This window comes from Ambystoma mexicanum, chromosome 1q (genome assembly GCF_040938575.1).
Source record: "Ambystoma mexicanum isolate Mex_15411 chromosome 1q, UKY_AmexF1_1, whole genome shotgun sequence".
NCBI lineage: Eukaryota > Metazoa > Chordata > Amphibia > Caudata > Ambystomatidae > Ambystoma > Ambystoma mexicanum.
In genome coordinates this window covers 1,518,642,941-1,518,659,489 of record NC_090922.1, presented here as the reverse complement: position 1 = coordinate 1,518,659,489, position 16,549 = coordinate 1,518,642,941, and positions in this window count along the sequence as shown.

Below are 16,549 nucleotides of genomic sequence, written 5' to 3'. Positions count from 1 at the left end.
CAAAAGGTGTCCCACGCCCAGGGGCCATCGGTCACATGGCCTCCTCAGACCCCATGTCTCCAGCCAGGCCTCCCCTTGAAGCAGGCCGCCCCCCTAAGACCATGACATACATACGTCATTCATTCACAAACACACCCCTGTTTCTAATACTTTATAAACCACTTGATATGTCTCATGAGAACATCTTTGTGCTTTGCAAGCCAACTCCTGAACGTGTCACCTGGCAACCACTGAGATCTACGCTAATCTGCTCGTCGTCGTGCTATCCGTGAACTTCTGTGACCGCTTAGAGCAAACCCATCAGTGTGCTACCTGTGGCCACCCACCTATTCTCCTGCAACATACTGCTCTGCTTGCTGAATCCGACTGTTTGTTGGTCAAGGTAAGGCCATGTATCCTAGTCATATTTCGCAGATTTTTAAATTTCTATCTATTTACGAGTTGAGTACACAATAGTGCTAGGTTCATTGGTCTCATTGCTATTGACTTGAGTTTCCATTGCTATGCTATCAATAGACCTATTTATTTTCATCTGTGTCTATTGTCATCGAATTACACCCTTCGGGGGTCCAGTCTATAATGTAAGCATGTTTCCTTCTCGTGCAATACAGAACATCCAAGGGATGAGTCACATGTTCAGTTTTTAGTCACATCATTTATACATTTCTGCAATTTATGCAAATACTAAGCCGCACATATGAACTGGTATAGTTCCTGCGACCAAAACAAACCTTGCATTGATCATTGTATGATTCATTTACTTTTGTATCACATCTTTATTCTTGAAGATTGTATAATAATGTCGATATTTTCTTTTCAGATTCATCAACAATGCCTGCCTGTTCGATTAGCGGTTGCCCTTCGAAGACCCATGCGAAATCTGAAGGAACTACAATGCATGTATTCCCAAAAACTGTTGATCGAATAAGAGAATGGGTCAGACATTGCGGATATCCACTGGATGAGCTGGAAAGTAGAGTCCAACAAGTCTTAGAGGACAAGAGGGGTGATCGATACCGCATCTGCAGCCGACACTTTTCCTTGGACATGTACACAACTTCTTGGGTAACAAAGAAGAATAAACGGCAAACGACACGGAAATTGCGCGAAAACGCTATTCCCACTCTATTCGTCCACATTCCGCCACCGGTGAGTCAAGTGTCCGGATTTAGCTTTCGGCCTTGCGGTAGTGTGTAGCCGAATGGATTAATTGATATTGTAAGTGTTCTATCCCTTGTAATAATTTCGATATTGATATGAGTGTATAGTTTTTTGAATAATGACATTTATCAATATATTCTTTTTCGATTTCATAACCCACAAACGCAATGTATATATATATGGGGACAGGGAACTGTGCTGTATTGAGCATTTTTCAAGTATTCTGTCGGCTTACATGGCTATTTTTAATATTGGCATTTCACTATCAATCATTAATTGACCTTTACAACTTCTTGACTATCCCTTCAATCTGAAGCAAGAACATTCTACATCCTTGACGTGGTCGCAGTTATCAACCACTTCTAGCGCGTATCAGGTAATCTTACTAGGCTAACCCGCTACATACTTGTTTTATGCATGTCAAGTAATAGTTTTATTCTATTGTGTAATTACTTTACCGAATGTTTGGTTACTGCTTTCCAATTGATATACACCTTAGTTATCGTCCACTGGTGTTTGTTTTCAGTTCTAATTAGTGTTATCCATACTAATGCAAGTACTGTCTTTCAGGGAGATGCTGAAGCGTCCGCCACATCTACAACATTTCTAGATGTTCTTCAACAGCAGGATGTATGGATACTGACAGCTCCATCGAGCGTCATCATCAGATCTGGAATTCTTGTCGTTTGATTGTTCTACACACTGTTTCATTCGTGGTTAGCCGTTGATATGTACCTGTGCTGTCGACCCCAGGTGTGTGTTATGTTTTCACAATTGTAATCCTTACTAATGCAAGTACTATGTTTCAGGCAGTTGATGGAGCGTCAACCCCTGCACTTGATGCAGAGCCTGAGATTCAAGTATACGAATCGGCGCAACAGCTTTCGGAAGTGCGCACTACATTTGCAACATCCATAGATATTCTTCAGCAGCACGAGGTATGGATAATGACAGCTCCATCATGCGTGATCATATAACGTGATTCCATTTGCTATACTTTCTTCCCTATTAACGCAAGTGCTGTGTTTCAGGGAGATGACGAAGCTTCCACCACAATCACAACATCTCATTTAGATGATGCAGATGTAAAGGAATCGTTGAAATAAGTCGATGAAATGTGATCATATTTAGATTTTCCTTGATTCTTTTGGACAATGCATCATTTGCGGTTATCTCTTTATATGTACCTGTGCCGTCGACCCCAAGTGTGTGTTGTGTTTCCAATATTGAAAAGCATACTAATGCAGGTACTGTGTTTCAGGGAGATGCGGATGCCTCCTCTCCAATACAAACATTCATGGCAGTCCATGCAGAGCCAGAGGTATGGATACTGACAGTTCCATCGAAATAGATCATCACTGGTCGAATACTTGTCGTTTGATTGTTGCACACAATGTTTAAATCGTGTTTGGCTATTGAGATGTACCTGTGTGTTCGTCCTCACGTGTGTTTTATGCTAACAATATTTTGATACATAGTAATGAAAGTACTATGTTTCAGGGAGACGATGGAGCCTCATTCCGTGCTGTCTATGCGGATACAGAAAATATAGTCATTGCAGCGCAAGAGGAAGGGAGGACATGCGGAAACAAATCGGAGCTACAGTGTGCAGATGTTGAAGGTCGAGTCAAAAAAGTTGCAAAGAAAAAAAAACAAAAAAAGGTTAGTTACAAACAGTTCATAACTTTAAAAAATGTTTGTGCTGGGGACTATTTTATGTTTTTTTCCAGTCAATTCTACTACACTCCATCTTGTGTTTAAACTGAACATCCCTTTTCCAATCTTTCCTCCAGTTACTCGTGGGTGTCAGAACTATACACACACAGACAGTGAAGCGAATGAGAGATGTGGCTTGCCAGACCGTGTACACTATGGAGGAACTATTAATTGAGGCGCGCGTGTTCAGGCTCGAGATGCTCATGTCCAATGGCCAGAACATGAATTAACTGTGTTTGGAGACTACAGCAAAGTTGCATTGGACCATAGCTACAGTGCGACCGGACCACCACAAGAAGATGTTATTGAATGTATTGAAGATAGCTCTGAAGTGGTTGCAGATCAATTTACACAATCTACACCCGCCAAAAATTTGCCACCAAAAAACCTGTCGACATTGTTGTGTTCTCCCATCAATGTTGAAGTAATAGATGTTGAAATGACAGAGAATGAACCAGCCGCAGCATCCATAGATGCATCAGAACTTGATATCAGCGATATTACTTTCCAATGTGTTGAAATCTCCACAACGTCAAAGGCCGAAACAACGTTGACGCAGGATGACAGTCTAATGAAAGAGAGCAAATACATTGTATTCGACAGTTGTTTGATGGAAATTATAAGTATGCTGAAATGTGTGCATTCCATTAGAGGGAAAGTATGTGGGAAGCCATTGATTAATGTGACTCGTCAAATAAAAGGCAGTAACGTCAAAATAAATGCCGCCTGTAGATTAAATCATAGTTTCTCATGGTCTGCACAACCAATGCTGGGGAAACTGCCAGCAGGCAATCTACTGTGTGCAGCTGCATCACTTTTTAGTGGCTCCAGTTTTAGAAAGTTAGAGGCTTTCTTTCAGTTTGTGGGACTCCATTTCATTTCTAAAGCGCGGTACTACATATAGCAACGTGATTATCTGTTTCCGGCCATTAGTGATGCTTGGAAAATTGAACAATTGTCTCTAGCAAGTACATTCGAAGGCAAACGATTCAGGCTAGCCGGCGATGGACAGTGAGACAGCCCTGGATTTTCTGCCAAGTACTGCACCTACCGCTTTCAGGACATGGATAGTAAGAAAATTGTGAGTTCGGTGGTCGTGCAGGTAACACAATGTACATCCTCAGTGGCCATGGAGAAACTAGGTTTTATAAAATCAGTGGAATATCTACAATCGAGGGGAATGCACATCGACCTCATAGCCACGGATAGACACGTTTCAATTGCCAAGACAATGAGAGAGCAGTTCCCACATATTAAACATCAATTTGACGTATGGCATCTTGCTAAATCAATCAATAAGAAAATCTCGGCTGCAGGGAAAAAAAAAGGTTTTGAAAGTATTTTGCAGTGGTCACATTCTATCACCAACCATCTTTGGTGGAGCTCAAAAACTTGTGAGGGGTCAGTGGAAATACTACTTGAAAAATGGCGGTCACTGATGCACCACTGTACCAACGTTCACCGCTGGACAGCAAATGAACATTTCCACCAATGTGAACATGGCCCTTTCTCCCCAGAGGAGGCACAGAAGAAAAAGTGGTTGATTCCATCTTCACCGACACACAAAGCCATTGAGAACATTGTTTTCGACAAAACTCTATCAAGAGATTTGAGAGGACTGACAGAATTCTGTCACACAGGAGATTTGGAGGTGTTCCACAATATGTGCCTTAAGTACAGGCCAAAGCGCTTGCATTTTAGCTTTCGGGGCATGAAACATCGCACTCTACTAGCGGTCTTGGCCCATAACAGCAATGTCGGACGTGAACAATCTAGGACTAGGGGTAAAGTAAGGATGCCTCGCTACACTAAGGTGTTTTCAAAACGAAGTAAGCAATGGGTGATCAAACCAGTCTATGATGAAATGCAGTTCGACTTTGTGAAAGGTCTTATTGTTGCTGTGTTAGAGAAGCACAGATATGGAATTTTGGACGTTTCTGTGCAGAGCAGTGATCCATTGCCACCGAACATTGCGACTGTGCCATGCCCACCCGAAGCACAGCTGATTGTGAAGTACAAATCCCGGTTTAAATAATTGCAATACAATTGTCTTTTTGTAAATAAATGTTATTGTACAGTGTACCTGTAAACCTAACCCCTACCTTCACCATCATGGGTGGCGAACACGCTGGGTGTCATCTTTGAATTCTCTCTATTCACCTCACATATGTGTATGTATATATTTTTCTCATGTCTCATCTCATGTAAATGTAAATGCTGCGCACTGTTAATGGAGGGGAGGCAAATAATAAAACAAACAAACAAACAATAAATCTCACTTTTAACTCAACTCCTGTGGTACTTTATACTTTCCCTGACCTTCCACCAAAAATGAAATGTCTCAATTTGGGCTGCAAAGCTCGCAGACAACGGGGACAAAATTGGGGCCCTTAGAACGCGCCAGCCAAGCGGGCCGTGGCATTTGGGAGAGAAGCCAGTTCTCATTTGCACATTGAGGCGCACTACATAGACGGATTCTAAACTTCAAGTTCTCACAGATGCCTATACTACGTGATGTTGCAAATAAAGAATGCGAAGGACAGCGCCCAGATGAGGCCCACAAGTCGCACTGGAAGTATAAGGGTCTATTGTTTTTTGACCTTGAGACAGGGACCATGTCGAAAGAACTACATTTGAAGTGAGTGCGCAATAACGTAAGAGACGATAAGGCAGATAATTCAGAAACTAGACCGAGTTTCATTTTAGTTCAGTATACGAAAAATCGTTGTCAAGAGCACGGTCCGTTTTACAGACTGCATTACGAAGAGACACAATGGAAATTTCAAATATAATGTAAGTAAATCTTTACACGCTTTTATACCGGAATGAAGATTTAATGAATGGATGCATGAATAAATGAATGAATGAAGAGCTAGGAAAAGCAAGTAAAACTGTTCCTAGTGGGCACATGGGCATGCAGGTCCACTGGTCTCACCAATCTCGGTCCTTTGCCCTGTCACTTTTCCCTGCACTGCCTACCTGCACTACGGGACTGTCTCTGTATCCTTCAGCCCCTTCTCCCGGCATTTACCTTTCACTTGCCACCAGCTGGCCCTATTATTTAATTTGTATTCAACTAACCATGTACAGCCCTTCCCCATGCGCGATCAGAAAGACACCTGGCCTAGTAGGATCGTTGTCTGTCTGCCCTTGTTCCCCACCTGCCTCGTCACGCCTAGAAACACTTGAGTATAGGCGCGTTACAAATGCCATATCATATATCATATCATTCCTCACGCATGTAGACTAACTGTCGTTTATCATTGTGTGTTGGACTCGATTTATCCCGTTACTTTTCGCATTGATTTTAGAGACGAACATACTCCATTGAACTATCCTTGCAAGCAAATAGTTTCTGATCGGCCATAATAAATAAAATGAGTAATATTAATGAAGTTCGGCTAGCAAGACTAATTATCATTTTTTTGTTTTCATAACAGGTATTTGATTCCATTTTGCCACTGCCATCTGTTTGAGACACCGGCGGATGGATTCTTCAGCAGACACCTGCAGCTTTGTGTCAACAACTGGAGCACAAACACCATATTATGGGACGATCGCCAATGGCCCACATGCCCTTACGCTGTACTAGTGGCTGGAAGCAACATAACAACCTTTAGGCTGGACTAGTGCCTAGTTGATGGAACAGCCTTGCGGTTCACCGTGCTTCCAAAGTGATTCTTTTTACGAAAATGAACACCCTGTGTACCATAAAGGAACAGCGCGTGACTCAAGATGAAACGGAACAGTTATTGCGGATACAGATAAAAGAAAATAAATGGCTTCCGGAGTTCATATGGCAATTGCTGAATATTCTCTAAACATTGAATGTCAAATAAATGTACTTTACCAAATGTACCGTGTTGCTGTTTCATTTTAAAGTACAGTTTCATATTCCGAATTGTGGCGCGCTGTGTTGTGAGTTGATCTGTGTTGGTTTCCGGGTTCTGTGTGGAGTCGCGCAGAAGACGACTGGGCGCGTTTGCCTACGCAGCACAGTAACGTCATGGGGAGAGGCGGGGAATATGAATGTTTTGATAATGTCAGGCTCAGGGGCGGGGGAATTGATTTAGTGCCGCAAAAGCAGGTCAGCCGGGGCGATCGGTGAAAAGATAGGATTATCAGAAAATGGCGGCTCCCTGGTGCTTGTTTTCGCGTGCGTTTAATGGACGAAAACTCGGGTAAGGTCCATAGGAAAGTTTTCTAAAATCGAGCCACTTAGGCTTAAAAAAACATGGCCGACCCGTAGAGACAATAAAAAATGTTACTAGACCATGCCTTTAAGAGTCCCCTAGTTTCTGTCAACTGAATCTGATCCAAATAGTGACGCCATATATGTGGAGTCAGAAATGAGAGGCAGACACAAAGTTGTAGTATTTTCATTATCAGAAATCCTTATTAAAATAAAAAAGGGTTGGAGAAAGGCCTCTCTGTCCCTATCCGTAAGAGAGTTTCCATATCTAGGAAACTAAAACTAAAGATCATTCTGTGTCTAATCATCAAAATGTATAAACTGTCCTTGTGTCCAATATATACTAATATGAACCCTACGCTAAAAATAAACAACTAAGTGCAAGGAAATGTCTCTGACCTATGTTTGGCAAAAAGTGTTCACAATTAAAGCAAGTAGATACATTCAAAGTATTTTCCAAGAGAAACCGTTGGATCCAGAGGGTGGTTCCCTTCCCCGGGACATTTAGGTAAACAACATTTTCTTTAATTAACCTTCTGGTATCCTCCTCTGCCAGGAATCATTTTTGAAGGTTCTTCAGATCCCCTGGTATACTCTCCTGCCAGGTATCTTCCCACACTGATGTCTTATACTTCCTTACAATTTGATGGGATTGCCTGGTATTCCCTGCCAGGAATTCCCTTATGGGGTCTTGCAGATCCCCTGGTTTACTTCTCTGCCATCTATCTCCCCCCCCCCAAATGTTCACTGCCAACATGCTCTTTCACTAGGTCCTTTTCTCGGTTTCACGGTTCTTTAGTATAGCACAGTTGTAGTACTTCACTCTACTGCTACTTCATTGGTTTGAGGCACTATTTGTTCTAACTTTCCTCACATTGACATCTCGTACATGAGGATTTGTTCAAGTTTTGTCTTTGTACTTAGTATTCAAATGTTTTTATTTGCTCACATGCCTGTGGGTCCGCCCTGTGTTCGCCAATTGCTCTGGGTAGAGACACAGGTGTTTGTCAGTGTTCCCAACCCATAGCAGGTTGCTGCAATGAAGATTCCTCTCTGGGCCTGCCTGACTCTTGCTGAAGACCTTCTTCGAGCACTCCCAACTGCTCTGTGTCCACCTGCCGGTAAGGGGTAAGACTGCTGCTTCTCGACATGACTATGTCTCTGGTAGCTCTGCTTTCTTCTCTGGCTCTGCTTCCTTCTTGAATGCGGACACCATTTATAAATGTCCCTCTCACCTGTGCTTCACAAAAGCATCTACTCTGTATGTTCAACTTTGTGTTTCTATCACTCTGCATTAACTCCTACTTCCTCGTCTCAGTACGTGAGGCTTTATGGGAGTCGGAGTCCACAGACATTCTTCAATTTTATTTAGAAGAACACTGAAGACAGGAGATGTTAGGGGTGTGTTTTATGAGGTATGAATGGTGGAATGACAATATGCCATCAGAAATGTTGGTGTCATATTGTTGGCTTCATAAGAAAGGGGGTAGTATTGCATCCCCCCTAATGGAGTCATCGGCTCCTCCTGGCAGCCATCCCCTCTCACATTGTGTGGATTAATCAAAGCCCCTAAATAAACTAAACTGAAGGGGCACGGGAAGCATGGCCTGCCAGCTTTCATCAAAGAAAATAAGAAAATCCTTCACACAGAAAATGGGCATATCTAGGTAGACTGTTGGGTTTCTGCACGTAACACAAGGATGCACTATGTGAAAAGGCTTACCTGTCAAAACAAAAAGGAACCAGCATTTTTATTTACAGTGGCTGTAGAAATGCAAAAGCCCATTTCATGTAGAAAGCAGGATTTTCAAACAATGGCATGTGAAAATGTACCCCTGCTAACATAAAGATGTCAGGGAAAAAACATGGTGTGTGTTGACAAAAAGTAATGTATATTATGCTTCACATGCAAAATACTGGCAAAGATTTGAAACGAAAAGCCCACTTCGTTTCCAGGGGTCGCATGAAAAGTTCCAGTAGGCCGAAGGCAGACCCTTTTGCTTGTTGTTGGGCAAACTTGACAAAGGACTTTCCAACTGAAAGGCTGGCTGGCATGCAAGTCGTTTACAACTACAATAAAGTGTGGCTGCTACTTGGTGTCTCTGAAAGCTCATTTCTCTGCAGAGAAAATAGCTCTAGCTAGTGCTCCAGATAAGATTTTGAGGTGGGAGTATTTTACTCTCTATTTTTAAATGTGATTTTAAGAGAGTACACATGACTTTATTCTTTTGCAAGAGAGTAAAATGTATGTGACATCTAGTCGATGTGTGCAAACTGTATGGAAATCATTACTATGCGAGAGCTTTCTGCATTGTGACAGAATACACCTTTCATTATTCCTCTAGGTTCTGGCCATTTGATCTCTCCTGTATATATTGAAATGTTGAAAACACAAAAACCTAGCCAATTACATAAAAAAGCAAACATGAATTGAATTGTATTGTATGTGTTTGAGATTCGATAGCAGAATTGTATTTTGATATTTAATTAAAGTCCTCATTTCCTGGAGCTATTACTACCTAATGGTGTGCAAATGTTATGAAACAACAGTGCAGGGAGGCAAGGACTCCATGCTAAATTCTATATCTAATCTTAAGGTCAAATGGTTATTTCAAGGGGCTTTTGGCAAAGCACTGTACATACAACATATTTATCACAATTCTCACCAAACCCGACGTTGGAACTCCTTTTTTGACCTCGAAAGGATGAAAGGCTGAGTTGGCCTTGCGGGGATTCAATCCTGCAACCTACAGATCACGCACAGATCACAGCAACAAATGCTCAACCGGCTAAGCGATCTTATTGGCTAACATCCTTCAGAGGTCGGTTAACTGAGTATCGACAGAGGTATAATAATCAAACTGCCTAGATGTTGGACAAACCATATATCAAGCACTACATAAAGTTAAATACCTATCTGGATTATCACAGGGAGACATTTTTCTGAGTTTCGTTTGTTTGTTTTTGAACAGAGCTTGCACTTTCTGGAGAGTCAGGTTTTGGATGTGCGCTTGCACTTTCTGGAGAGTCAGGCTTTGGATGTTTTAATTGTACTCTTGAAGATTTGAGAGGCTAGAACACCTGTGATTGGTGTAATGACAATCACTCACGCTTCAGCAAAGACCCTGCAGCCACTGGCATTTTATAGTGATGTACCTCATTGACTGTAAGGTTGAATGGATGGAAACTAGACGGTGCATACTCATTTTACACACTTTTTTATAATTAGAGTGTAAATTAAATTATAAGTGTAAAAATTATCTGCCTGCCCATGATTATGCACACAGCACAGGAACTCTGAAAAATACAATTGTGAAATACTGTTTTGCTTTCACTGGAAAAAAACATAATTTGTTAGAAAATGTTAATTCTCAATAACAACTTAGTTTTCCATCTTATTAATTATACAATCCTAAACTGCTAGGAAAACAAAAATGCAGAGTGCTTCTGTTTGCTCCATGAGCATCAACACTGCAGAAGCTGAATGGAAACAAACCATTCCTTTAATCAAAAGGTGCATTCTGTTTCAGAGGCTTTTATCCATGGCCTGCAATTACATCCATGTAGATAAAAATCAAAAGAAGTGTTCTGGTTTTTGGCAAGTATCCTGACTTTTGCACTGCCCTGTGCTCTAAACATGTGTGTAAATGTACACTGAAAATAATAAAGCTGTCATATGCACCTTATCTGTAGGCCTGGCTCTAGCCCGTCCATGACTGAAATGAGGGCCGGGGGATCGCTGCGTTGCCAAGACCTCCCAAATGTTTACAACTGGCAGCTGCCAACTTCAAACAACAAAGAGACTAATAAAAATAAACTCTGGTCACAAGCTGGCCTAGAGAGTGAAATGGTGGTGGGGACAGGAAGGCTGCAATTTGCATAACCTAAAATATCTTATTAATTTAAAAAGGACTATTATGATTAAGGCATTTTTCTCAGCAACCATAAGTCGTATTTCCTTGAGTGATGTGTCAATTTGTAGGTAACTGCCAGATAAGTGTGTTGAAATAAAATTCATCCCCCTTGACACAGGGAATTGTAATGGCAAGCTAAAAGGTGTACCAGGATGCTATGAACATGTTGCGGATGTAAGGATTTGCGAACATGGGGGTGGTAAAATGAGGTATTTGGCGAGTAAATTACATGTCAATAATGATTATGTTTTTTGTGTAGACAACAGAGACTTGACACAGTGCCATGCAACATAGTGCAGACACGGCTGTCATTTTATTAAATTCCCTGTGATTAGTTGATGCAAAATATATGCATTATTAGTGCAGTTACTAGTAAATTAATGAAGTTTAGCTAAAAAACTATGTTTTGCCAAATTGTTGACGAAGGAAACAATTGGGGATTCCAAATGGGAGCTGCCATATGTCTGTTCCATACTCCCAAACCGATCCTTAGAGCGAGAGAATGGTAACTGGCCAGTTCTCATTGCAAGAACTCTTGCAGGGAACTGCCCATTATTGTCAACATGATGGTGTCATCACTGGTATATGAAGTGTATGCACTATGAGGAAAGAGGAGAGGTGCTAAAATGACCATCGGGAGAGCTACTAAAATTACCATCAAGGGAGCTGATAAAACTTAACTTATCATCTGACAGCCACAAGGAAACACCAAAAGGAGATTTGGCTGAGATTGCATCTGGGTATAGCTGTCTTTTGTTGGGAAGGCCTAAAAGTGGACTGGATCCTATGGCGGAGAACTGGGACCATCATTGTGAGTGAAGTGATCATACTCCTGCCCTGTCCTTTCAGAGGGTCCTGACATGCAGCTGGCTTTCCGGAACATTAAATATAGGTTTTCTATGTAAGTGTCAAGCTCTGCTCAGAACTACCTAGTACTTTCTACGCCTGGTTGCTGGTGAGTATATCCAGCCTGGAAACTGCATTTCCGTGCACGCCCCCAGCATCTCAGAGCACAAACTGTGGGATGTAAGAAAAGCATCTGCGTCAATCTGTGAACGTTATCACAGCATCGACACTCATTTCCATGGCAACATGTAAACAGCTCCAGCCTCACTCCGGTCTGCCGGTGGATATAAAAGTAGACTCTACCAAGCAGACAATGCGTCTCAGCGCTCCCCAGTTCCCATGAGTTCCTGCTCTTGTCCCCTGTTTTTTCTTTTCTATTCTTCATCTGCTTCCTGGCCCATCTGATCCACGGCTTCCTGATTATTCCCTCCTTGTTCTGGCTACTTTCTTGGCCCTTATCCTCTGCTTGCTGTAGTTCTCTCAGGCTGTCCTTGGCTTGCCCTTATCCTTACTCATGTGTTTCCAGAACCCGGTCCTGCTACGTTGTCAACCCGAGTTAGTAGTTTTGCATGCTTAGCCCATGATTCCAAGGATTCAGCATTCACTGTTTGCACTCTGTGGATTGAGTAATTCTTCAGTAGTTGTGCAAGGCATGATATTAGTCCAACTTCCCATCCATTTCCAGTTGCTACCACCCATACACCAACATCTGTGCTCTTTCCCAGCATCTTGGCTCTCCTGATTTTTCAGTCATGTCTGAACAATTTATTCTCTTCATGTCAACAGCTTGTATCTTCTCTCCGAATTGGGATGGATACTTACATTTTTTGTTTGTCCACCTTATTCCACTCTGCATCCTTTTTGTCTTTATGTTCGTATGGAAAAGTCTGTCTTTATCACCATCTTAAAGTTGCCCACTTCCCTTCAAATTGACCTCACGTAGTGCAGGCTGCAGGATGACTGAGCCATTTTGCACCATGTGGGGACATTTCTCTTGCAATAAATGTTCTTGTTGCATTCAATGCATATTGTATTACTGAGCATGCAAAACAACTCTCTTCTGATGTTAATTCTCCCACATCTTTCATGTGCTGGTACCATAGATTATTAGCTATATGAGCCGATTTATCCACTTTTATTATCTTTCTCAACATTTCTCTTTACTCACTAAAATATTTTTTAATATCAGAACGTAATGGGGTTTTTGGGTCTTAATAGGAACAATAGGAATGCTGGGACTAGTGGGGGATGTCTTATTTTCTGGCTCCTCCTTGGTCATAACATGTGTAAATACCAATATTATAAGGAGAACAGTCAAAATCAAATACTACAGAAAAGTGCCAATAATTTTCGGTAGAGCTACAGTTCTGACCTCTTGAAACATTTCCATTTGCTTAATTATGTCTGACATACACCAAATGTATCAATGTATTGGTTCTTTATAACTTTATAGCAAAAACTGTAAAATGATTACTAGAACTAATGTATTCGTTTTAGAGTATCCAAGAAGCATTACTATATTAGTAAGCCTTCTTATTAATGCTGGGTAAGAATGCAGCTGTACTTGAGGTATGCACAAATTCACGCACCAGCACCTGGTCCCCTGGTTATAGGCTGAGTGGTTTGAGCATCTCTTCTAAATCAATGGGATGAGTATCTTTCAGATTTTTCCCTTAACCCCTCCCGTCGATTCTGAAGCTGTTGTGATATAAAAGAAACACTTTCAGTCATCGTTTTTAGAAAATCATGCATTTCATTGCCTAGAGCCCTCGGTACACTATGGGCATCTGTATTTGCCCTTTTTTGGGGAGTGAGAGGAGTTCTCATGCAGTGTCCAATCACCAACTCATGGGCCGTCAGATGATGATCGGAGCCAGGCTGGTTTTACAGCATAATTAGCGCAAGGGGTAGGCAATGAAGCCATCCCTTCTTTAAAGTGTTTCTTATTTTTGTTATCCTTTCTTTTAAAAGGCCATTGAGTTTTTCACAGATCCTGTTTGCTTGCAGATAATAAGCAGAAGAAAATGTATACCTAATGCCTAATAACAGAACTATATTCCCAAATCACTCATTCACGAAGTGCGGTCCATTGTCAGATAGCAAAACTTTGCATACACCCAATCTTGGAAACACTTCACATACAAGGAACTTGGCGGCACAAGTGGCATCAGGGTGCGTGCATGGACCTGCCTCGATTCATCTTGAAAAGGGACCTACTACAACTAACATATAACAATATCCATTGCTACATAATCTATGTGCAGATGCTGGAATGGTCCTCTGGGTTAAGGAATTAATCCTCTCACTGTTCGCAAAGTATGACCTGCAGTACATTTCTGGTACACAATACAGTTTATAATGAACTGTGCCACATGTTCTTATAGGTTTGGTGTGAACCATTCTTCTGCAATAGTAGCAGCTAGACTCTCTCAAGGCACATGTGCTGGGTAGTGGAGATGCTCCAACGCTACCCTCAATAGGGCTAGAGGCATGACTGGCTTTCCAGTGCTATCCTGTCTCCAAATTGCCTCAGTAGGAGACAGAAGACATCCCCATTTTTCCCATAACTCTTTCTCTTCTGTCGATGCTCATCCTTGTATTTCAATTAACTCTGCAATGGATGTTTTATTGAATCCTTGCTTAACCAGCATGATCGCCCCATTGGCTGTATTATATTTTTTACCTCACTCTCAGATATCGTTGGATTATAGGCCACCTTTCTGGGCTCCAAGTCTGCAGCTTCACTTCTACAAGTGATTAAATCTGTTCTCTTGGAATGGGCTGCACATTTCACAATCGCTATGGTCTCTGGAAAATCCATTGTTCTAATAATCCTGCATGTTTCACTGGAGTGCCATCTTCGAGGAGAAAGCCCCTCCATCTCCAATGTGACAAGCCTGCGTGTACAGTTGATGTTACAAAGGCGGAGTCAGAGTACAACGTCACTTCTTCATCCTCAAAGATTGGCAGCACATCGGTAAGTTCTGCTAATTCTTCAGCTTGTGCTGAGTAATTTGGGGACAATCTCCTACTGATCATTACCTCAAATATACCCTCTTGGTTCAGTTTTACCACTGGTAATCCAATATGTCTCACCCCACTGTTCTGGTCAATTGGATGACCTGTTAATGAAGACCTCTTCCCTTCTCTCTAGAGCATTTTGTCTAACTTGGGGAATATCATCATAACACTTGGTATATATCGTACAGCCATGCATATCAGTATCTTCTCCCAATGGTTCAGCTATAATCATTGCTGGATTCACTGTGCTACACCTAACAATTTTAATCACAGGGTTTTAAATAATTACCTCCTATCCTGATGCTCTCTGTTTGGTCAATGTCTTTTTAGATTTCTCCAAAATTGACAATAATGCATGTTCTCCGGACAGCATTATAGAACACCCCATCAGAAGCATAGACAGGGTAGGGCCTGAGCGGGCAAGGCCCACCCAAAATCTGTAAATGCCCACTCAGCAGTACTGTGTGGGCATTAACAGATGGTAATGTCACAGTGTTGGGCCCAACGACATTACATTCAGGCCCCACTTGCTAGACAATCCTGGCTACGCCTCTGCACCACATGGTCACACTTGAAACCTTTTTAATTTCAAAGGCAGCTGCTGCCAAAGATTGCTCATAAGGATGATGTCCTTTCATGACTGGATCTAAGATGTCCTAATGTTATTTTCTGTGTGAGTACTGCCGTCATTACCTCTCCATTTGAATGAAAGAATGAGTAGAATTCTTCACTGTAATTTGGAATCCCTAACAAAGGGGCGGTACTGTTCGCCTTATTTTATTCCTGAAATCCTTCCGTCATCTCTTCTCTCCATACTAGTTTATTTTTTGCCACCTATGCTTCCTTGTGTCCTTTTAAAAGCGGTCGAACATATGTACTGTAGTCAAACAGCCAGGCCCTGCAATAGTTGCATGGGTCTAAGAATGTTGCATTTGTCTCACTGTTTTTGGCTGTTCAGTCCTCATAATGGCCTCTGCCCTTTCAGGTTTCACCTTTCTTCCTTCATGTGAAATCAGCTGCCCTATGTATAATACACATTCCTGGCAATATTGTAATGTCTCCTTATCCACTTTGTACCCTTTCTCTGCCAATATAGACATTAATTTGACAGAGTCCTCTCTGCACCTTTTTACTGTCTCACTGCATACTGAAATGTCATCATTATATTGAATTATGGTGCTTTTGAGTTGAACATTACCCAAGTCCACATGAAGAACTCAGTTAAAATTTGAGGGGGACTCACAGTGCCCCTTAGGGAAATTAGTATGATTCAGATGTATTGTTCTATAGGAAAAGGAAGTAGACATGGGATACTGTTTTGCATGTGGCAAAATTGCTCTTGGTTGAGCTTAATTTTCATTGGTCCTACTGCTTTCCTTAGACCCATGTCATATAGACTTGTAATCCATATATATTTGGCACCTTTTCCAAGACTTCCTGAAAAAATGACAGTTTCTTTTTTACCAATGCCATTCACTGCAATATTTATAAATTCTCTATCTTAATCCAATAAGTGAGGTTTTTGAAGAATACTGTCTCCTAACTTGAACCGTCATCCCTAAATATTTCCTCATCAGTCAAATCTGTCAACCTGTATTCTTCATCGAGGCCCATAAACCTTCACCATCCACTTCCCTCATCATCTATCTCATTAAGCATCACCCTCTCTTCTCTCACTATTGCTGATTCTAGTTCTAAA